Source organism: Schistocerca nitens, chromosome 5 (assembly GCF_023898315.1).
Source record: "Schistocerca nitens isolate TAMUIC-IGC-003100 chromosome 5, iqSchNite1.1, whole genome shotgun sequence".
In the NCBI taxonomy this organism is placed as follows: domain Eukaryota; kingdom Metazoa; phylum Arthropoda; class Insecta; order Orthoptera; family Acrididae; genus Schistocerca; species Schistocerca nitens.
In genome coordinates this window covers 738,070,581-738,094,577 of record NC_064618.1, presented here as the reverse complement: position 1 = coordinate 738,094,577, position 23,997 = coordinate 738,070,581, and the positions used below count along the sequence as shown (strand labels likewise).

General features: G+C 36.9%; 1 long non-coding RNA gene across 2 annotated transcripts; it reads right to left on the bottom strand.

Annotated features, from left to right (window-relative positions):
* Positions 1-16,045: 16,045 nt before the first annotated feature.
* LOC126260972 (uncharacterized) lies at positions 16,046-18,303 on the bottom strand. 2 transcript variants are annotated; one of them, XR_007546675.1, is made up of 5 exons: positions 18,100-18,303; positions 17,060-17,176; positions 16,817-16,887; positions 16,360-16,695; positions 16,046-16,265 (listed from the first exon to the last, which is right to left on the bottom strand). It is a non-coding gene; the product is annotated as an uncharacterized LOC126260972 (long non-coding RNA). The 2 variants fall into 2 exon arrangements; XR_007546676.1 differs by lacking the exon at positions 18,100-18,303 and adding an exon at positions 17,266-17,602.
* Between the last annotated feature and the right edge of the window lie 5,694 nt (positions 18,304-23,997).

Here is a 23,997-nt window from a genome sequence, read left to right as displayed (position 1 = left end):
CTCTGCTAACAGTATACTATGCCTTCCACATCGCTAGCAACGGGTTCTACACAACGCTGGTGACTACTTTACAGAACAATAACAGGTGCAAACATGTAACTCTTTTGTATCGGTTGTGAATAAATAGTTGACACTATTTAAGTCCCAACCCTCGTAAATGTGCCCGCTTCTCCAATTTCAGAGAATCCTTATACTCTATGGTCACTTGTCTCTATATCTCAAGAGTCATAAACATTTAGTCAACAGCACCGATCGAAAAGCTGCTGTTCTTGGAAATAGCGCAATGAAATAATTAATTCTCAGTACGAAATAAAGGAACAAGGCAGAGATCTTTTAACTATGTAGAACAGCACATTACAGTATGTTGTTAAGACAACATCCCAGATTACACAAAACACAGCCATAGAGGTCCATTGGATTCTGTGGAGTACGCTTTACTGCGCACACATACACATACGAAATAAATTGTTCATGTATCGCCAACAGATATATTAAATTTAACAACACAGTTAACTACTTCTAATAAAGACAATATAGAGTGTGCAGATAACTAGAATATGGTTGCACCAGCTTTATGCAGAAACTAAAACTGGACCACAGTCAGAGAGATGCATCTACACATCTCAAGATGGCCCTTAATATGCTATGACGAAATTTAGGTACATAATTTTCAATGCGGAAATCCTGGAAAAAGAACTGAATAATCATAATATCGTCACTGTGTCTATTAACAAACGTGATTCAAGCCACAAACACCAGTTCATTTCAAAGGATTCAATTTAGTAAAGACAGGAGCAGCACTCTTAATTAAGAACAACATCAGTTACAACAAAATAAAAATCAACTTAAAAATCAGAGGTTTGAAGTGGCAGTGGCAGAAATAGAAACCTCAAATGGCAACTTCATTATAATGTACACGTGTCAAATCTGATAGGGCCATGACCAGTATCAAAATCTGGCACCAATTATTTAATGAGCTTCATCCCACTTCCTTTTCTGTGGAGACTTTAACTCACACCACTCTGCTTGGGCCGATTCACTTGACAATGTAAGATGTTGTCTCCTCTTAAGTGCAACTTGAGATCTAGATCAGATCGTTGTGAGTGAGGGATCGCTGGCAGTGATAGCTTCTCCTTTTAAACAATCCTCTGGAATGGACTTGAGTTCGCTGTCACCTGATCTCCATGCCATTTCTAAGTGGGAGATTTAAAGGTATCCTGTGGAATGAGACTGTTACTCCATTAAATTAGTATTGGACCTCAAAATAAGTGTGAGAAAGAGTTGTTACTCGAACAGCCCATGGATAATAAAGGAAACTTGTTGGAGAAATACTAAATACTACACAGGAAGCGCTTGGAAAACAGACTACATCATGGGTTGCCAAGAGAAGCTTGAGCCGCACTTATGACACCCTTAGATACGGTGTGAAAAAGAAACTGCAGTACGCCCATGGTGAACAGAGTTTTACTTTGCGAAATCATGTGTGAGTGCTCCAAAGCTGTGGCTAAATGAATGTTAGCCCTAGCCAAATAGCACAGGAAACAGATGCTGGAATGATTTCTGGAATAGCTGCCTACAATAGGAGATTTTTTAAGAAAAGAAGAAGAATGTTTGGATTAACTCTATACTAGCTTGGATAAGGTCTCTAACATTTCGGAGGTCTGGAAGACAGTTGCATCTCTAAAAAATCTTAAAGAAGTTGTCCCTCCAGTAGCGAATCCCCTGTAGTTAGAATAATTTGTGATACTAGTGTCTCCTTTGATTTGACCTGAAATCCGAAGCTCCATTCACCAGTCATGTGTTTGAAGTAGTTATGAAAATTTCTGTGAACACCTATCCAGGAGCCGGCCGCGGTGGTCTCGCGGTTCTAGGCGCGCAGTCCGGGACCGTGCGACTGCTACGGTCGCAGGTTCGAATCCTGCCTCAGGCATGGATGTGTGTGAAGTCATTAGGTTAGTTAGGTTTAAGTAGTTCTAAGTTCTAGGGGACTCATGACCACAGCATTTGAGTCCCATAGTACTCAGACCCATTTGAACCATTTGAACCTATCCAGGAACTGACCATTGTTTATTATGATATCACAAAAAACCTACCATAGGACACTTAAGTTCTACTTCTTGGAAATTAATTGAGATGTGAGGAAAAGGGGAACTTATAGAGGAATGGACGACGCAAACTATCTTGGCTGTATTTAAACATGAGAAAGACTCCAAAGTTCATACATCATATAGATAAATTACCTTTTCCCCTTGGTGAAAACTCTTAAAATATTTGTCAAAAATCGTCTTGAGCTATGCTTAGAAGCTAATGAACTGGTACAATGGTCTGAATTTGGCTTTATTAATGGCTGATTGCGATGGACAACATAAATATCCAATGCACTGACATTTTCCAAGAAAATAAATTCTTAATATCATTATTCTTATACATGATATCAGCTTTGGATAATTTCCAAGTCTCAATCCTTTAAGAAGCGCTGACTCAAATTAGACTTTCAGTCAGCTGGAGATATGGCATTAGTATCTTCCTCATGAAGGTATCAGAGCCAATTTATAGAATCTTTGGTCTTCCTCAGAGACATAACCCAGGGATCAATTCTTAACCCCTTGTTATACATAGCAATTCTTAACCCCTTGTTACACATACTTCACTCTTGGGATCTGGCAGAAAGTATTCCACCAAATGTTCATATACTGAAGTATGCTGATGACATTGCTTATACTCATCGGCTTCAATGGAGAATTCCGCAACTGGAAATATGATAAGGCATTAAGGAAAAAGATGATTGATTTGAAACAAAAGTCTTGAAATCGCTACTGCAAAGTCTTCAGTTACTTTTTCAAGACGACATGTGAACCATAATGAAATTTATGCAAGAAATAATTCATTCAATGTTAAAACTTCTACCAAATTGTTGAGACTATTGTTCGATATCAGGCTTAGTTGGATTCTCACATTCAGTCCATTATTTACGCTTTTCTCCCAGTCATGAACATCGATAGATCTATAACCAGAGCCTAGTGAGGTGCCAAACCTCAAAGTTTTATTGACCATTTATCTGGCATTTATTACAACCAAAATCTAGTATGTTTACATGGTATATGGGAATGCTAGCATAAAGGATATCTGTAAAATGAATCCGGTACAATTCAGCTGTATCTGGACTTGTATTGTAGCGGATGAAGTCAACTTCATGAAATTAGTAGAGGAACTGGAAATGTCTCTTCATTTTAGGTGCCAATGGCATTCTGGCAAATATATACTGGAAAGGATAGCGGTAAATACTACTTGGAATTTAGTGTGCACAGTGGTTGCAACCTTAAATTAATAGCAAACACTTATTTCTGTGAAAAATGGAGTGAAGCTCTCCGTATACACACTGATAGTTAATGAATTGTTTCCACACATAACACTGGCTGTGAATTCTTGTGTCCAAGAATGGGTCATTTCCAAGATTATGAGCATCGACCATCAGTCTCTTCTTATCCATTGAGAGCAGTGGCTGTCATGAAGGCCATTGATTGCTGTTTAACTCAAAACAACGAAAGGATTTAGATAATTTCCCAGTCAAAAGCATTCTCAATACCACAGAAATCAGTAACAGGGATAAACACAACAGTAAACTTGTTATCGATATAGCTAGCCGAATAATGGAATTCTCTGGAAGAAATATATTTGAATGCACTGGATACAATCACATGCATGTAATTTGCATAACGAAACTGTAGACCAGTTTGCCAAGGAAACTGCTATATCTGGAACTTACCTAGATACCCGGTTATCTCCCACCCACTCCTTACATCAAGCACAAATGGACGTCAAATCCAAGTGGGAAAGGTAATTTTGTAGTATCAGTTGTAAACGAAGGAAAATATTACGATTGGAAGCAAGCTTTGTGCCCTGCTTTCCTTAGTTTCACAAAATGTCAGTACTCTGCAGAGCTACCTCTGCAATCGCATGGAGCAGATTCAATCAAAGCAGCTTTCCTTCTTATTTGTTTTGTCTACGGATAAGAAATTCAGATAACTGTGATTGCAATAATTCAGATGTTGGAGAAGTTAACCATTTCATCTTCGCTTGTATTAACTTCCATCAACATAGAGAACACTTCCGCTCTAAAACTAGGGTCCCATCTTAGGGTCCCATTCCCAAGAAGCATTACTAGTCTTCTAACAAAGAATGACAGAGCAGTTCATAGATATCTGATGTTTTTCAGTTAGCAATTTCAAATCTGACCACCAAACAGTAGAGAAGGTGCAACTACTATTTTTAAAGAGAGTGATTTTGTGAATTTGATTGTAAAACTTAATTTGTTCAGAAAAATGTAATTCTGTGCTTAGAAGTTTCGCTTTCCGTTGTAATATGTTCATTTCTATGAAACCGTTTAATGGGCAGTGAAAACCTCCCCTTCCCATGTCCTCCAGGGACTTGACATTCCCATGTCTAGCTGGTACTGCCATCTGTACATTATAATGAGGTGTATGTTAAAAGCTCCGCTGCTGCCAGCAGTCTCATTGGCAATAACTGTCGGTGCTTTATGCATGCGTTGTGCTCAATATGGTGGGAGGCAGACGTCGTTTTGTTGCTACTTCATTTTATATATAAATCTGCAGACGACAGCATTTGTAAGTTACTTCACAATATCCAGAATGAAATTTTCACAGTGCAGTGGAGTGTGCACTGACATGAAACTTCTTGGCAGTTTAAAATTGTGTGCCAGACCGAGACTCTAACTCAGGAACTTTGCCTTCAGCAGGCAAGTGCTCTATCGACTGAGCTACCCAAGCACGACTCGCGACCCACCCTCACAGCCAGTACCTCATCTCCTACCTTCCAAACTTCACAGAAGCTCTTCTGTGAATCTTGCAGAACTACGCTCCTGGAGGAAAGGATATTGCGGAGACATGTCTTAGCCAAACTTTGGGGGATGATTCCAGTATCAAATTTTCACTCTACAGCTAAAGTGTGTGCTGATAAGAAACTTCCTGACAGATAAAACTGTGTGCCAGACTGAGAATCGAACTCGATCCAGAGTTCGAGCCTCGGTCTGGCATAAAGTTTTAATCTGCCAGGAAGTTTCAACTCCACAGTACTTATTTGAAATGTTATCCAACTTTCTTAATGTTAATACATGAAAGAAAATTCATAGTAAATTCTAACACATCACATGTTGTGTATATACGGGATGATTTCTTCCGCAGTCCAGTTTCGCTATACATGTAGAATCTTTTCACACTATTTAGTATAAACAATATGACTGCCTATTGCAATGCTATTGGGCATATCCACTTAGGTTTGGTATTTCTCATTACAGAATTACTTAATGAGAGAGGAAGACGTCGTAAAGTATTTTTTCTGACTTCCTGTGGATGAGACAGTTTCCGAAATTAAATCCGAAATTGTTTCAGCAAATTAGGAACATAATATATTGAAAATCCACCCACATTCTCCTGCTGCTTTTCAAAAATAAGTGCCTTCAGTAGTAGGTAGTATTTCAGTTAAATTAGTATGTTTAGCCTATGCAGATTCACCCACAGATTCAAGAGATATTCAAACTCTGAGTGATAATGACGAAAGTTATAAAACTGATTGTGATGAAACACTGAATCATTATTTAAACATTCATTCAGTTAGGGAACGCTTAACATTGTTGAAGATAGCATTCTCTAAAACAATGAGTATTTACTTTTGTAATGGCGTAAATATACGTCACACAGTGTAGGGATTGTCCAATTTAATTTTATAGAAGTTATTTTTTTATTCTCTGTCATAACGTAAATTACGATCAGTAGCAGGGCAGATGTAAGGACCTGTATAAAGCAGAGAGTGATATGATAGAGTACTTAGGGCACATATGCCATCCAATGGTAGAAGGGTAAACAAAGGCAGCTAGCCACTGAGGTGCTGCCATTAGCTTGCGAATTACGCAATCAATAATCTCTAAATGTGTGATAAATGTATAGCTGTAAATAATGTTCTTCCGTATTAATCTTTAAATATTGTTAAGTAGATCTTAGTTTTAAAAGTATTATCAACCTTTGTAATTAAAGGTGTAATGTGTCATTGCTTTAGGCTTAAGTTAAAAACAGAAAGGTGAAGCAGGTGGAACGTTGCGACAAAAAGTTCCAGAACAGTCCGCGTTGTGAGTCGGAAGGACTGGGAAGTAGAGTGTTGTACGATGCCCACGTACTGTATTGTGTGGTGACTGAAGTGAGTGTAATCATTGTTAAGTGGCCTATGATGGACGGGAAATTACCGCAACTCATAATTCCACAGAATTAAGCAGCTGTTTGTCAATCAAGCACAAGTGGAAATGTTATTACGAAGACCAGTGAGAAGTCGTTGTTTGCTGTGAAGTAGGAGACATTATACTGCAACATTACCCATTGTACTGGCAAAATATTACAATGTGAATTACGACTTGGAAGCTACTATGTAAAAGATGCTAAACTAACCATCAGTAGCAAAATCTCGATAGAGGCTGCTGTACATTCCTCAACGCCACAAAAGGACTGAAATATATATTTCTATGGTGAAGTTTAGTGTATTTTATTTTTCATAGTAATGAACATATTGTAAAAGTCATGATTTGTTGTCCTCTTGTACAAGTGAATACAAGTTAAGTGTTTAAATATAACAAGCATTATCACAATGTTGTTACTTCAATACATGTTTAAAGTGGCCTTTTCTCATACTGTGATATTTAATCAGCAACATTTTCAGATCATAAGATGGGTATACATAGGCCCATATAAAGTTCTGAACATTATTATTGCCATTTTACGCAAAGCATCAGATTGTGTACAAAATGCCAGATATTTTTTACATTGTCAAGCATAATGAAAGCAGTTGCAGAAGACGACAACAAAATGGTATTGTGCACATATTCATTACTACAAAAAAAGTCATTACTGTGGTCTTTCCAACACACGATTTTACTTATTCATGGCGTGAGACAAGCTAAATTTATGTTTCAACAAAAGTGCAAGAAAGTGTTTGTGTAAAGTTGCATTGATGTACTATCATTTTAAAAATTCTCCACATCGACAATTATCAGTGTAAAAAACTCATTTTCATTCAATGGTCAATTCTGAAGAAAGATAATGTTAAAGAAATATGTTCATTAGTTACTAAAAATGACAAATAACACCATTGCAGTAGCTATGTGTCTTCCATGCATTGCAAGATCTTATCACTCAATATTTCATCGTTGTTTACCATAAAAATGTGTCAAGTTTAAACCAGATTGATTTTGTACTGATGAAAATGTCTGTTCCTGCAGTAACGAAAGCAATACATGAATAAGATCTATATTGTCCATATGCAGTGTATGTCGCCATTTCAAAGTGGTTATGACTTATATTGTGTGCTCTCCTCCCTCTTGTGTAGATACATGATGAAAGAGCCCCCAGATATGGTAAAGTTAAAATTTATTAAAAAGTGAAACAGCGATAACTACGGGATCAAAGACTGACTATAAGTGTCGGCAATGAAATTATTTATAAATGAGCAGTAAAGCGCAGACAGATGACCATAAAATAACATTCCCTTTTTTGTACATGATTTTGTTTCATTCTTGCGTATGTAGAAGTTTGGTTAAGATGTATCGCTGGGATATAACGGGCTTAGAGAAAGCTTTTGACAGTGTTGACTGGAATACTCTCTTTCAAATTCTGAAGGTTGCAGGGGTCAAATACAGGGAGCGAAAGTCTATTTACAGTTTGAACACAAACCAGATGGCAGTTACACGAGTCGAGGGACATGAAAGGGAAGCAGTGGTTGGGAAGGGAGTGAGACAGGGTTTTAGACTATCCCCGATGTTATTCAGTCTGTATAATGAGCAAGCAGTAAAGGGAACAAAAGAAAAATTCGGGGTAGGAATTAAAATCCATGGAGAAGAAATAAAAACTTTGAAGTTCGCCGATGACATTGTAATTCTTTCAGAGACAGCAAAGGACCTGGAAGAGCACCTGTACGGAATGGACAGGGTCTTGAAAGGATGATATAAGATGAACATCAACAGAAGCAAAACGAGGATAATGGAATGTAGTCGAATTAAATCAGGTGATGCTGCGGGAATTAGATTAGGAAATGAGTTTTGCTATTTGGGGAGCAAAATAACTGATGATGGTCGAAGTAAACAGGATATAAAATGTAGACTGGCAATGGCAAGGAAAGCGTTTCTGAAGAAGAGAAATTTGTTAACATCGAGTATAGATTTAAGTGTCAGGAAGTCATTTCTGAAAGTATTTGTATGGAGTGTAGCCAAGTTTGGAAGTGAAACATGGATGATAAATAGTTTGGGCAAGAAGAGAATAGGAGTTTTTGAAATGTGGTGCTACAGAAGAATGCTGAAGATTTGATGGGTATGATCACATAACTAATGAGGAGGTATTGAACAGAATTGGGGAGAAGAGGAGTTTGTGGCACAACTTGACTAGAAGAAGGGGCCGGTTGGTAGGACATGTTCTGAGGCATCACAGGATCATCAATTTAGTATTGGAGGGCAGAGTGGAGGGTAAACATCATAGAGGGAGACCAAGATGTGCATACACTAAATACATTAGTAGGCTGTAGGTTGCAGTAGGTACTGGGAGATGAAGAAACTTGCACAGGATAGAGTAGCATGGAGAGCTGCATCAAACCAGTGATTTGTATGCAAAAGAGAAGACTTAATAACAGCATTAAGTATTTGTATTAAAGTGAAATAAAACCAAGTTAAGAAGAATTTGTTCATATTTTGTATCATCTTGAAAGGCACTGGTGTTCCCTGTAGTCAGCTGCCTGCATCTACAAATGAAATGGAGGAAAAGAAGTCCACGGTCATATTTTTGTAAAATTAACAGAAGGATTAGATTTTAGAAGATGACAAACAATTAAAATATATATAGTGATGGATGCAGAAAAAGAAACAATGCAAAGTAAAGTGAATGAACAATAACACAATTTCGTACATGCAGAACATTTCGTAACAATCCAATTGTACTAATATTCGTTTTCCTTTCATTAATTATTTTTTATTACAAAACAACTGGTGATCCATGACAGGACTTCAGGACACCGGTTGTAAGTAGGGTTCGTTAACTACTGTTATAGTAAGAAATTTGTATGAAATTGTTATTAGTCATAAAAACTAATCACATGTATTTTCTGTTTGCATGAATCAGTACATCGAGAAAGTGAAACAAAAAGCCAAAAACTGAGGAAAAATTTTGGAAAGTAATAAGAGCTGGTCCCAGGATACGTAAAATTTTCCATAGTGAAATGGTTTCTTGGGTGCAGCAAAGGTAGGACGACTAGACAAGTTTCTTGTGCGGTTACTCTTGGTAGCGACTTTTTTGATGTAGATAGAGATGTTTTCTCATTACTCCCTTACTTGAATTTTATTGTGGAAAATTCACAGGAATTTTTCAGTATGATACACGTTGTCAGTAAAACATAAAGAATTGCAACACAATAGTTCTAGTGGTGTAGTAACTGTAAAACAGGTTTTGACTTCAGGTGTATTAATAGGCATATGAGATTTTTCCACTTTTTTGAAATTTTTATTTTTTGCATATTCAAATCGACGAAAAATGGAATGATGCGAAAAAGCAAGTAAATCATGAAGTACTTTCTGAAGTTAACAATATCATTACAGAGTTAATACAGAAGGAAGATTCTTTTAATGACATCATGATATAGTAGAGCAACAGATAAATAAAATCACAGACATGAATACAAACATTGAAGCTACACAGAACCAGCTGTGTTTGACAGTAAAAAAGATAACCACTGTCGTTAACAAACTAAACAAAGACTATGAAGGTGTACCTCTAGCTGTAGAATAGCTTACTTTAAGGGCAGTAACATTAGAAGTTGACTCAGCATGTGCTAAGAAGGAGAGAGAGAAGATTAATGAAAATCTAAGTTATACCATTAGTCAAGCTAAAGCAGGTATGTGAGATAAGAGTAATACCATTACAGAGAAGTTAGTAACCGATTGTAAGTTATACACAGATGTAGCAGAAAATGCTATTCAGAAAAATAAAATGAAATAGTGAAGAAGGTAAACATTAGTCTACAGGCCACAGAAGGTAGGATCCGCAATCTTTTAGAAGAAAATATTAACGGATCTCGAAATAAGCATGTAAACAATACACAGGCTACAGTGAACAAACCACAACCTTTATACACAAATTGTCACGAGTCCTACGGCAGATACCAATGACAGTTATAGAATGCAAAATATAAACTTACCCACAACTCCTATACCTGAGCAATTACCAAACGGAATTACAGGTAACTACAATAACAACATAAATACGACAGAAAATGTGTAATGTAATATCTTGTACAGACACCTTTTATTAACCTGACATATTCCACATCATTACAAAGTGCCGTATTCATGATCTATGGAACAAGTATTAATCTAATCTAATCTAATCTAATCTAATCTAGTCTATCAACTATTTATGCAGACGAAGGTTTGCTGAGACATCGACAGTTTCCTACATTCAGCACCGAAGGTAAAAGAAAGAACCCAGTAGTATTTATCAGTGCTTTTCGTAATGTATTTCCATGCAAATGGATGGACGCACAGAAAATCAGATTTGTCGTGGGATATACGCAAGGTGACGTTCTTTTATGGGCAATTGAAGTGGACGAACGTTGCAGCATAATTTGAACGAGCTTTCCTTGACAAATACTGGTCTAAGACAGTACAATAAAGACTAGAGGTGGGCCAAACGGTTATTCTGGAGTAACCGTTATCACAGTTCCAGTTATTCTTTGATAACCGTTACTGTTAACGGTTATTAATAACTGCCAAGTTATTTTTCGCTAGCGAATACCGATAACTCCCACAGTTAAATAACGACATAGTTGGAATCCATCAGTTTAGTTATCAGTATAACTGCGAGTAGTGTGAAATAGCAGGAATGTCGTATGAATCGTGTCATAACCTCAGCTTATTAACTCCGGGTACATTTTAGTTGATGTTAGAACGATTATTAGTGTTTCAGATTATATGTATGTAGGTTATCGGTCGCTATTAGAAATATTATCCTCGCAGCTGCAACAGAAAGTACGCGGAACTTCGCCACAGCACTGTTTAAGTAAAATGTTAACAACGTGCGTTTTTAAGTTTGAAGAAATATGTAAACTGAATACTTTAGGTTAAATTCCAAGCTTAATTTCTTGTGTTGTTTACTTAATAGAATAAGTGTACTGCCTTGTAATAAAACACAAAAATATACGTAATGTGAAAGATTCGTTTACTTCTCTACAAGATAGTCATATGGTTGAAAGTGTGAGTACGCTATTTGGAAAACTGCTCGATTTCTCCAGCTGCAGCATGTGTATAACATAGGATGAATGGAAGCGTCCGATTCCACCCGTCTGCTTTGACCCGTGACGTAAGGTTCTGTAATCCCATAACATATAAAGACATGCAGATCGAAAAGATTGACAGTGTTAAATTTCTGGGATTATAACTCGATAATAAATTCAGTTGGAGGGCTTACCACAGAATTGCTAAAGCTCCTAAACAAATCTGTATTTGCAGTGAGAATGGTGTCAGATGTAGGAGACACAAATGTAAAAAAGTTTACATACTTTTATTCTGTTATGTCATAAGGGATCATATTCTGGGGTAACTCATCAACGGAGCAAAAGTATTTAGCATGTAGGCCTAATAAAAATCGTTTGTGGTATAAATTCAAGAACACCATGTAGAAACCTGTTCAAGGAACTTCATATTCTAACCACTGCTTTATAGTATATTTATTCTTTAATGAAATTTGTTGCAAGTATTTCCAACCAATAGCACAATACATAGTATCAATACTAGGAATAAGAACAGCTATCTACATAAAGATCTAAAATCACTTACCTTGGACCAGAAAGGGGTTCAACATTCAAGAACACACATTTTCAATAAACTGCCAGCAACCATTAAAAACTTTGTTTCAGATAAATCACGGTTTACTGAGAGTTTGAAAGACTTTTTGATAGGCAACTTCTACTTTATAGATGAATATCTTAACAGGGACTGTTAGACCAGCTTAAGTAAAAATTCTGCTACCAGCATATTTCAGTTTTGACAGCACTTGGTCACAACAGTCAAGATCAGGTATTCTGTGTGTGATAAATTTATTAAAAGTGCATAACTATGTTTTGTTCTGGCAGTATATTAATACTGTACATATTAGCAGCTCCAGTTTACTGCAATATATTCACATATTTTGACAATCTCGTGACAGATGATGATGGTGGTAAGTATTATATTCAAATGCTTTATGTTATACTTTGACATGTTGCACATCCATGAGAATCATCTCATTTTTGGGTCTCTGGGACAAAAACAAGTTAATCTAATCTACAGTGAGGGTTTTGATTTTGTGGTGGGAGAATGACTAATGCATATGTCCAAGCCTTCAGTTTGTTGTGTATCTGTCATGTTTGGCATTATTGTATACAGAATTCCAGTGCTGAATGATTGATTAACAACTCATAAGGCTTAATGTCTCAGATGTCATTACAATACCTTTTCACTCGTTTTATACAATTCTTCTTTGTATATCCAGATTGTGAGAGTATGAATTAATGGTATTGTGTAGGCAATACAAATTTGCAGTAAGTTTTCAGAAATCTGATCTTGTCTGTTGCAGTAAAGTGCTGTCAAAACTGAAATAATACTTTTTACTTAAGTTACTCTACCAGTCCCTGTTAAGATATTTATCTATAGGAAATACAAAATTTCCTTTCCTGGGGAATGCTTTACCTGTGGATTCCACGTTTTGCTTTTTTTTCTGTCTCACACGAGGCAATAACACGAATCCTTTCGAAACACTTCATCTGTCAATGCCAGCTGCCTGCTTTGATGTTTTTGCAGTTTAATATCATGACAGTTAACTGTCTGAATAGGTAAGACTAATTCATGAACAAGACAAGATGAGCACTCAAAATGAAGGGCTAAGTCTTGCATATAACAACCTCAACGTAGCAATGAGTGCACCTAACGGAGTTTTTCAGTGTTGCTTAACATAATAGAAAATGAACTGGCTTGAGCTCTTTGAAAACAAAAAAGCATATTTTATTTAAAAACGTTCATGTAGTATGCACAAGTGCTAATAAGCCCAAATGTAAGTAAATATGTATCTGACGTGATTATTGTTGTAAGCATATTGTAATCACGCCAAATATACCTCCGTGAAATGCTTCAATTGCAATACCTAAGTTTGAAGTGTACACTGTTCCCGCATAAAAGTGATATGCTCCAAACTATGTATAAAATGTTTCAAAGTCAATGGCCAAAAACTAATTAAATGACAAAAAGCCTATTTGCAATGGATGTGTACAAATTGAGAAATCTCATTTTTCTCTCGCTAATGCCACAAAGCTAAGTCTCACCAAATTACATAAGTTTCTTTGTATTCAAGTTGACCTGATACAGCACTGGCACTTTTTCATCATCATGCTACCAAGCATTAGTGATGGGGTATACTTGGAGAAGATACTCAACTATGTTCCATTTTTAGATCACCGCCAATACTCAAGGCATTTCAGTAAGTTTAAAATCCCTAGAAAGTATTAACATGTTGCATACACACTACTACACTTCATAGCTTTCCATACTATGTATGAGACAGCAAGTGTTTGTGCTCACAGTAGTGCCACAAATTTTGACATTTCTTGAGAAGGTAGGAGATGATACATGTATCACTTGAGATGAGTTTCCTATCCTGCCCCAAAATTAAAATATATTCTTACAAGATTACTGCACAGCTGTTTACTTTCTGTATGTTCTATGTAAGACACCTATGTTCATGAGACAGTAATATCACCTCAACAAAGACATTACCATGCCACATGAGAGATTACCTTATTTGTACATAAAATATATCCTAAAATGGTAGTAAGTGCTCGTCTTTGACCTCATGGGTTTTTAACAAATTACTTAAGAGTACAGGGAACAAAAGGAAGATAAGTTAAAATAAAAAATGGTAACCAACACAAATGTATGTACATGTGAAATGATCAATTTTATTCTGACTTTTTCACAATGATATGGAACACTTAAAACATTGCAGCATTATAAAGAGAATGAATAAATAGTTAACATGTCAAGAGACTGAGCAGAAACTCAGATTGGACACGGCAGGTAATCTGCCATGGCCTATTCAGTGGAACCAACAAAAGTATTTGCCTAAAGGAATTTAGGGAACCCAAATAAAATGTAAATCAGGATGTTCAAACAGGCGAAGGATCCCAATGCACCTGAATGGAAATTCGGTGCCATAATCACTCTGCAATTTTCTCAGTAATTTAACATGTGACCACAAATACAAATGTATAAACTTTTTTTATTTCATCCAAGAATATCTCAACATAATACAACAAACGTCAATAATTCAAAATATGGGTTTAATGTTTAAAGGATCTCTTTAAGGGCGGGACAGGTGGTCAGCCGTGGCCTTGATGAAGGAACCATCCCGGCATTTGCCTTAGCGATCCAGGATGGCCAGACAGTGCGAACCCCATCCTCCCGAATATGAGGTCAGTGCTGTTAATAGCTACACTGCCTCATTCGGTTGTTACCTATTATACAATGTTCTGATTTACATGAAAATAGATCTTACAACTAGCAAAAATAATGATTAAATATATACACAATTACATATGCAATTACACTTTAACATTTTTCTTTTTCACTTTACACAAACAGACCACACAACAGTTTGTTCACGGAACTTCAATAAACTGCCAGAGGCTGCTTCAGCAGTTGCTGCATATATGAGTAGTTATCTGAAACAGAAGAACAGGAAACAAACAGCAGAAATATCCTTGTCTAAAGACACTTTAGAAACAACATAAAAACTTGCAGCAACTACTTAGCTGACTCATATTAGTAGTAAACATATTCACTTGAGGCATGTCTAGCAATTAATTTAATATGTTCTTCAAACTTCTATATGTATGCTGATAACACTACACTGTAGAGTGTGACCACAATGAAACTAACAATGTAAGGGATATCTTCTACACAAATTCTGGGATGTTAACATCTGAATAACTGTTCTCTGCAAAACACTGTTTTTTATAGTTGGAGGGTCCAGCATGTGAAGCAAGATACTGAAACTTGTTAAAGACTTACTGAAATTTATCTTTTGATGCAGTTTTAGATTTGAAGTTAACATTTAAATACCTCAGATAATGACTGACTTTTTCAGTAAACAAAATGTCCATGAAAGCATCTAATAATAATTCCATGTCCCACAATGTAATTTTATTTTTTAAAGAGTGGAGCCCCTCCACACTGCCACTAGCAAAAGTTCTACAATCACCTCTGCAGTGATTAGTTTTTTAATCAATACAGGTCCATCAGGAGATAGAAAATGGATGAAAAATGTAACAAGAATTGAGATTTTAAGGGCAGAGGGCAAAACATGTCATGTCAAGCACCAAGGGGAAAAAATCCTCCACAACTGTTGGACAGGTAGTAAGAGCAGTAGCGGATTTCTTGCTGTCTGCAGAAGATCATGCAAGGGTAGGTCACATTAGTAAGTGGGTACCATGCAGTTTGATACTAGTGTTATAACCACCTGCACATCAGTACAAATGCATGTTGGAGCACATCAGGCTACAGTGGGGATGGCCAGTTGCACCCTTTCTGTACTCCAACCTACTTACATTTAATGCCCGATTTAATAAAAATTATACTCTTCCATTTCTGGCACCCTTTCTAGAATACAAACTAGCAAAATTATGAGAATTTGTTGTGTTCCACCACAAAGATAGGAAAACTTCCGTGTTTTGCAAATGAAATTTAGTATTGAGCACAAGATGTTTCACCAATTCACGTTTGGCATTTTCAGTGGTTTTCCTTTCGGTCCTATTCAAAGAAACCATTTCTTCCAGTAAATATTTCTCAGCAGGTAACGTATACTGCAAGTTTTCAAAGGCTGAAGTGTTGTTATCATAACAATAAAACAATTTCAGTTAACATCTGAGGAAAATAGCAGCATATATTAACAATAATATACGGATTAGTGTTAAACTGATGTCTGTATCATTCTAAGAAACTTGAAATTCAAAATAATTGAATGTCAGAATGGGTGCTACAGCTACCAATTTTTAAGTAAAGCAGAAAACAAAATGCTACTGTACTTACAAACTTTGAGGTGCCACATGCCTTGACACAGGCTACCAATAACCCACAAGTATTTTTGACATCTCATGCCTCACAGGTACTTAACTGGATTGCAATCTGATGATTGCTGCTATCAACATGAAAGATAATATAGTTGTATCTAGTGACCAAATTTCAAAGCCGATACTGAAATTAAGATATAAGTTACAAATTCCAGTATTTACATATACATCACTGGTAATCCATTCACGTGTCATAACATTAAACTCAGTGCAAATGTACCTCCATTTTAAGCAAAAGGTCAAGTTTGCCATTGTATGCAAAACACTATTACTTTATACTTCAAGTTTGCCTCTATAGGACTGTGTAACATTTGCTGCTGCTGGAAGACTATCGGAGCCATAACTGGAACAAAGAGCTCTGAGTTACCACCTGCCAATATAAACAAACTTCAATTTTAAACTGAAGGTGAAATATGTATCCAAACCACTACCACATTATTCTTCAAGCTTCTCGCATTATGGCTGTGTGACGGTGGCTGCTGCTGCTGACTTCTGGAGCTGTAACAGAAACAAAGAGCTTTGAGTTACCATTTGCCAGTATACTCTTAAGGACTGTAACTGTACCTTCATTGTAAGTGAAAGGTGAAATTTCCCACACATGTATCCAAACCACTAGTACCTTATTCTTCAAGTTTCCCATTTTATAACTGTGTGACATCTGCTGCTGGTGACTGACTTCTGGAGCTATAACTGGAACAAAGTGCTCTGACTTACTGACCGACAATATACATTAAACACTTCAACACAAAACCACTAGTACTCTTTTAATGTAGCATAACAAATATATGCTATGCCCTACAGTTATATCTCCATTTTAAAGGGGAGTTGAAATCTGCCAAAAATGTACCCAAACTAGAATTACCTTACTGTTATAATATCCCAAGTATTAAACGGAGACTCATCTGCTGGTGTTGGTGTGCCTCTCGCTCCTCTTCCACACTACTGGTGCCAAGGATCACCTCTACAGGAAGGGTTTCACCTACAGAAAAATAGGTTTCATATCAGCATAAGCACAATAGAAATGATGCCATATTATTTTTGGTGATATATATTACAATGTTTGGGTACAGTATTCTACATGGTACTTGCAGCTTGAATATTTACTTCAAACAAGTTGACAATTGACTCAGTTTTAGTAATGACTATAGCTTCAAGTTTCTTCTTTAATCCTAGCAACACCAACACATTTTCAATAATGTGTATTGGGGGGAAGGGAGGGTACTGTATTTCCACCCTAAAAAAATATCTTAATTGTTGTTGACATATATTTTAAACAAATACTGATGTATAAGTAGGGCCCTGAACTTCAAAATATTCAATATGACTGTCACTGTGGAAAGTCACATGTACTATTAACGTGTCAAATTTTTGGGTTAAGTTTAACCACAAAATTTAAAACATTTATGGAATTCAGTTGAAGACTCCATTAAAAACAATTATCCTTTTCAAAATTTTAAAATATGAAACAGTATCTAATTCTCCCCCCCCCCTCCCGGCATCGTCAGGGTTAAAAACAAATGATACACAGGAATGAGCACTGATACAATCTGCTATCCGATTAGTTACTAATAATTGCGAGACGACAGTTCATATATCACACAGTGGCATTTTATTAGCACTATCGTTATTACACCTGCAACAATAACTTCCAATTAAATAATTAAGTATTCCGGCACCATATGCAACATAATTTAATGTTTGAAAATGTCAAGGCAAACAGGTGCGGTGGTATCGACAGCTTAAGTAGTCACGACAAATGAAAACTTGCGTGTAAAAATGCACAAAGCACCACACTGTATAGTATGCTCTTATTTTTAAAAAAATAATAAAATAAAAAATAAATGATTATGCATGCACTGAAATAACCGTAATTGCAATAAATATATTTTTTTCATTACTCACCCAAATCTAGCTCTAAAGGTCTTTGTGAAGAGAAATTCACAATTAAATGTGATTTCTGAAGATGTTTTTTTAAATTCGTCGTCGTCGATTTGTACGATAATTTCTTACCGCACAAAGTACATTTCGCAAACTCTCGATCAAGAGTTTCCAAATATGACCACATTTCGCTTGTCCTCGACCTCTTCATGTTGGCAACTATTAGTAGTAATATCAACAACACAAAGAAAAACAAGAACGCGGAACGAAAGTCAATACCCTGTAACGCAACCAAAGGCCGGAAAAATAGTGACACCTGTTCCGGAACACCAAGAATTGAAGAGAAATGAGACGATAGATTCCCGTTATTTGCCATCCCCTCTCCCCGATGGCCCACCGTCGTTTCCGTAGCAGTACGAAAATATTTGTTCGCTCCAGTTACTATCCTCTCTGGAAATATCACCTGGAACTACGACCTTTAACTGGAGTCACCGAGTCAGGAACGTCTACACACACAGTTATTCCGTTACCAGCTTCCAGGTTACCTGTGGTGGTAGCCCAATAACTGCCAGAGAACTAGAACTACGAGCCAATAACGATAACTGCCAGAGGAGAATACCGGTCTCTGACAGTTATTTCCATAGTCGCTCGAATTCCTTAGTAACTTTCCTTGTACTACGCGTCCAAGCTAAATTAACACGTAAGGCGGTGGCTCAAGGGATCGACTGTACTTGTTAATGCCTGTACTGCAGCTCCTATCAGCCACGGCTCGGACATTAACTTTATTTAATTGTTTATGCTAAAAGTAACGAAGGCCCACGAAATAGTACACAGTTCTTATCAACAGATGGCGCGCAGTCTCACAGTTATTCCCATGGTCTATAGAACGCCTTCCAAATGCGCAGTACGATCTTCGGTCAACAGATGGCGCGAGGCACTGTTGACACTAAACAGTTATTGAAATAACTGCCACAATCAGAGGAACGGTTATCGCAGTAACCGTTACTTCTCAGTAACCGGTTATTTCTATCAGTTACGTTATTTTTTGCCACCTCTAATAAAGACACATACACGAGGTTTTCAACCCCACTCCACTCTCTGGCAAATACTGTAGTCTATGTGGATACTTTCGAAAATAGCTGAACAAGACACACTACTGGATGAACCCAATAGCACACATATACGTATTAAAAATTTTGAAAAGTCGGTTACCATCGCACATTACAAAAAAATTAGTCACAACGTCAAAGCAAAACACTGAGTACTTTCTGCCAGTGCTTGATTCCATCGACTTAATCTATGAGGACAGACCTTTGCCAAATAGAACAACAGAAAATCAGGCACAGTAACAAAATAGTTGTGTAAGTTAGTCAGTGGAACATGATCTAAACACACAGCAGGGATGGTGCATCCAACAGCAAAGTTACAAACCCAGAGACAACAAGTATGGTAACGGGAACGGGAAAAAAAAGATTTAAAAGAAATTTTCGAAACAACTTGAGTAATTTCAATGCACGAGCGAATTACAATCCACTATCACAAGGCCATATGCCGAACATAAACAGAAACAGTCAGCTACAGCAGTGGCCAACGCACAGCCACAATGCTATGCCTTACGCTCTATGGCAGCCGACCTTTGGGCAGCAAAACAACGGCACACCAGCTTTTACTAGTAACAATACGAGCACTCACAAAGGAATGTCGTGAGCAGCTTACGACACAAACTGGCGAAGTACCCGCACTGTGCATCTAACTGAAATTACTCCAAGCAGTGAATTAAGTTACACTACGCCATCAGAAAAACCCCAACAGGTCGTAGTTAAGTCCCATACTATTGACCTCTCAGGGAGTGGGAGCAAAGCAAATCTACAAACATGTTTCGTAAGATTTGACAAACAAGGTGTGATCAAGCATGATTTTTATCAGCATTAGTTAGATACAACGAATAATATCCAGGAAGAGCAAGTATAAGAAATCATTAGGGTGAAAATATTTAACATTGACACAGTTAATTTTAGATACAGGTTCAACTACTGACTAATGTCAAATGCATTTTTCTATGAATTTAAGAAGAGAGTCAAATTTCCAACATTTCCTATCGAAAATTGCAAGGTGCAAACTGCTACAGGCAGTAAGACTCAATTGGTAAAACATTTGGATAGTTATTCCCTTACAAACTGAACATTTTACGGTGAAGTGCAATTTCCTTATAATTGACATACTTATAGTTAATTGTGTTATTGGCATGGACACATTTTGAATATATAATACACAGATTAACATTGTTGTTATTGTTGTGGTCTTCAGTCCTGAGACTGGTTTGATGCAGCTCTCCATGCTACTCTATCCTGTGCAAGCTTCTTCATCTCCCAGTACCTACTGCAACCTACATCCTTCTGAATCTGCTTAGTGTATTCATCTCTTGGTCTCCCTCTACGATTTTTACCCTCCACGCTGCCCTCCAATGCTAAATTTGTGATCCCTTGATGCCTCAAAACATGTCCTACCAACCGATCCCTTCTTCTAGTCAAGTTGTGCCACAAACCTCTCTTCTCCCCAATCCTATTCAATACCTCCTCATTAGTTACGTGATCTACCCACCTTATCTTCAGCATTCTTCTGTAGCACCACATTTCGAAAGCTTCTATTCTCTTCTTGTCCAAACTAGTTATCGTCCATATTTCACTTCCATACATGGCTACACTCCATACAAATACTTTCAGAAACGACTTCCTGACACTTAAATCTATACTCGATGTTAACAAATTTCTCTTCATGAGAAACGCTTTCCTTGCCATTGCCAGTCTGCATTTTATATCTTCTCTACTTCGACCATCATCGGTTATTTTACTCCCTAAATAGCAAAGCTTCTTTACTACTTTAAGTGTCTCATTTCCTAATCTAATTCCCTCAGCATCACCCGACTTAATTTGACTACATTCCATTATCCTCGTTTTGCTTTTGTTGATGTTCATCTTATATCCTCCTTTCAAGACACTGTCCATTCCGTTCAACTGCTCTTCCAAGTCCTTTGCTGTCTCTGACAGAATTACAATGTCATCGGCGAACCTCAAAGTTTTTATTTCTTCTCCATGAATTTTAATACCTACTCCAAATTTTTCTTTTGTTTCCTTTACTGCTTGCTCAATATACAGATTGAATAACATCGGGGAGAGGCTACAACCCTGTCTCACTCCTTTCCCAACCACTGCTTCCCTTTCATGCCCCTCGACTCTTATAACTGCCATCTGGTTTCTGTACAAATTGTAAATAGCCTTTCGCTCCCTGTATTTTACCCCTGCCACCTTCAGAATTTGAAAGAGAGTATTCCAGTTAACATTGTCAAAAGCTTTCTCTAAGTCTACAAATGCTAGAAACGTAGGTTTGCCTTTCCTTAGTCTTTCTTCTAAGATAAGTCGTAAGGTTAGTATTGCCTCACGTGTTCCAACATTTCTACGGAATCCAAACTGATCTTCCCTGAGGTCGGCTTCTATCAGTTTTTCCATTCGTCTGTAAAGAATTCGCGTTAGTATTTTGCAGCTGTGACTTATTAAACTGATAGTTTGATTCAGTCAAAACACCTGTAAAAGTGACAAAAACAAACCAGAGTCATATGTAATAGTACAATATTCCTTTACAACGGTATATTTCACAAACAAATATGATACTGAACAAGAAGCAAACACTGATGCTAGTTACGAAATGGTAGAACAGAAACTAAGTGAATCACAGATACTAAATGATATGCAATGACAAGAACCTTGTTGTTTAATTATGCCAATGATTTCAATAAGGAGCCAGGAGTAATCAAAGACATTGAATATAAATTTGAAGTTTACCCACATGAAACACTTTCTGTAATGTCATATCCTATTCCATGGGCAAAACGAGAGGCAGTAACGGAAGAGATCAATCATACGATTAAATGGGGAATTCTGCAACCTTCATTTTCACCCTGTTGTAGTCATATATAACCAGTAAGTAAACCAGACGGATCTGTAATATTAGTTCTCTATGCTAGAGGTATCAATGAGATTAAATACCAGTACACACAAGACCAGACAACTTGGACTAACAGCTATTAAAGTTTTACAATACAAAATACTTCAGTATATTCGACCTAAAGCCGTTCTACTGGCAAATACAACTCTACGAAGAAAGTACAACATTTGATTGTGGTGGCAGATGTTACGAATTACATGATCTACCTTTTGGACTGAACATTAGGGCAAGTATGTTTATATCTGCACTGGACAGGGTCTTAGGACTGGGACTGCTTAGTAAAGGCACTGCTTATGTAGATGACAAGGTAATTGCCACACCCACTTAGTTAGAACATATCAGGCTGATTGAACAGGTACTTCTACGATTCGCTGATTACAGAGTAACAGCCAATTTAAAAAAAGTCTTGTTTTGGTAAGGAGCAAGTCAGATTTTTAGGACATATTGTGTCAGAACAAGGTATGTTACCTTATCCGAAAAAAACTTGATCCTATACGAACTTGTACAGCTCCAAGGAATAAAAAACAACTTAAACTTTATTCAGGAGTAGCATCCGTTTTTCGTAAATTCGCATCACAGCAATAGATGAACAGTGACACATAGTCAACTTGTTAAAAAAATAGGCCTTGGTTATGGGATGATAAGTATCAGAAGGACTTTAATAACATTAAGTAGGGATTAGTAAATGCAAACATTCTTAGCCACCCTGACATGTCCAAAGATTTTCGTCTTATCTCAGGGGCTGGGGGCATGCTTGTTCCAGATGCGAGGGGAAGAATGTAAGGAAGTACCTAAGGTCATCATTATCAGAAGCAGAAAGGTCTTACCTTGTGTAAGAATTGGAACGTTTATCTGTAGTATGGCATTTAAAAATTATGAATATTTTTCTGGGATAAGAATCTCAAAGTTTACTGTGACCATAAGTCACTGTAATTTCTTTTAACATGCAAACAATTGCACAGTATATTAGCTAGGTGATATCTATAATTATAAGAATTCAATTTTGAGATCATATATATTAAAGGAAGTCAAAATGTTTAAATGAATTTAGTGAATTAACAGAGCAAGACGCTGAAATGAGAACGTTACTAATGCAGGGTACAGCGCAATAGTCTGTTACCATAATGTTGTAAGCAAACGAAAATTACACAGCAGCAAGATCGCAGATGGAACCTTAAGCCAGATGAAGGTGGAAAGGTAAGTAAATGGTATCAGGAGTACAAGGGCGTTTTCTTTCATAGGAAACATGAAAAATCTGAGCAAAAGTAAGGGAGGCGTAAGACAAGTAGTGGCACATATCAAAATGTATGCCATTAAAATGCAACAGCCACAAGTATCAGAAAAAGGATTGAGAAAGACTATTTGAGAAGAATAAGTAACACAAAGGTACTGCTAAATGATAATGCTTCAGATTTCGGTGAACAAAAGGGAAAACAATGTGTAACCTCACAGTGCGTATAACATGTATTAGTAAGCTATTTTCACCCAAAAGCAAAATACAGTTGAACGAGCCTTTGAAGAATTTAACCAGTTGATTAGGACAAACGCCCTCACAAACACACCTGAATGGTAGAATACGTAACTCCTTTCATGCAAGTTGTCAAGAACCTTCCAGATCCTTCAACAGGTTTCATGCCTTACGAACTGATGTTCCAGACAAAACCAACAAATGAGTGGGAGTTGCCCATACCAAAACTACCCTCTACAGAAATTACACTACAAGACAAAATCAAAAAAGCCATGATTACACTCGAAAACAGGGGCAAATATAGAAAGAAAATGTATAGTAAGAAACTGAAACAGGTTACACAACTTTTTGAAGGGCAACGAGTCCTCTTGCAGATGCACCCTAAATCGACAAAAATTGGCAAACTGAATAAGATGTGGTTATTACTCTATTCAGGACCATAAATAATTTCC